The sequence below is a fragment of the Rhincodon typus genome, chromosome 8 (assembly GCF_021869965.1).
Source record: "Rhincodon typus isolate 14 chromosome 8, sRhiTyp1.1, whole genome shotgun sequence".
Taxonomy (NCBI): Eukaryota; Metazoa; Chordata; class Chondrichthyes; order Orectolobiformes; family Rhincodontidae; genus Rhincodon; species Rhincodon typus.
Window position 1 is genome coordinate 75,257,260 of NC_063339.1, and position 1,159 is coordinate 75,258,418.

At 52.5% G+C, this 1,159-nt stretch overlaps 1 protein-coding gene across 1 annotated transcript in view; it reads left to right on the top strand.

Annotated features, from left to right (window-relative positions):
- The first annotated feature begins 846 nt into the window (after positions 1-846).
- The window catches only part of zfp36l1a (zinc finger protein 36, C3H type-like 1a), a 7,631-nt gene continuing 7,318 nt past the window's right edge, over positions 847-1,159 (top strand). The window contains exon 1 of the mRNA XM_048599785.1: positions 847-947. The gene's annotated coding sequence lies outside the window, so the exon portion shown is untranslated. The remainder of the gene's footprint in view (positions 948-1,159) is intronic.

Sequence of the window (1,159 nt, forward strand, 5' to 3'; positions counted from 1 at the left end):
AGTTTGCAACTCCCACAGGATTGCAACTGGGAGCGCAGGCCTGGATGAAAACCTCAAATCTCTGGATTTGGATTATGACCCCATGAGTAAGGCCATTCTGCCCCTTGGGCCTGTTCCACCATTCAATGAGATCATGGCTCATCTGTGGCCTAACTCCATATAACTACCTTTGGCCCGTGTAGAATTCCTATGTCTGGTGTGCACCGGCCCTTCAAACAGCATCCCGCTCTGACCTACCCTGTACCTGTAACCCTGCATTTCCAACCCAGCCTGCACATCCCTGGACACTACAGGCAATTTAGCAAGGCCAATCCGCCCAATCTGCACATCTTTGGACTGTGGGAGGAAACCCACGCAGACATGGGGAGAATGTGCAAACTCCACACAGACGGTCGCCCGAGGCTGGAATCGAACCCGGGTGCCTGGCTAACCAGTGTGCCACCCTTACACCTTTGCTCAACAACATTTTTAAACCCGAGATAGACATATTTTAACAACAATTTGAGATCGGAGAGGCCAAGGGAGTGCTGGGATAGTGCTTAAGGCGGGGGCTGAAACCAAAGATTAATTTGAAGCCGGGGATGGTAGGGGGCAGGGGAGGGAGATAAAGAAAGCAGTCTCTCCCCACCACCTAACAAAAACTGAAAGCATTCCTGTAGAGGGTCCCAATTGGAAGTAGCACAAAACGCGGCCTGGTGGGGAAGAATGTGGGACTTGTTGTTTACAATGCGCTAGTGCAGGAAGTGGTGGGACCTGCCATAGCCTTGGGACCTCCCCGCCCTCCAGCCCAGGAGAGAGAAAACCAGTGTGATACAGCCTCCACACTCCCATACAGCACATGGAGAGAGAGGCGCCAGCGCTAGGAGCTGTCTCATCCCCTCAGATGAGTCTAAAAACATTGTCTGGGGTTTGGCGCTCCTTCAAAACATATCCCAGTGGCCGCAAAGGTAAATAACTTGTGAAGAGAAGAACGAAAACTTTCAAAGGGGAGCCCCTGTCCTGACCTCTGTGGCTATTAGGAATTTTATTTTGCGGGAAAATAACTTGGGTTTGCGGGGGGGGGGGGGGGGGGGGGGGGGGGGAAATAATATTGTTCAGCTGTGTCCTGGGGGGGGGAAGGGGGGAGTTTTTTTTTTAAAAACCGCCCGCGCAGGAAGGG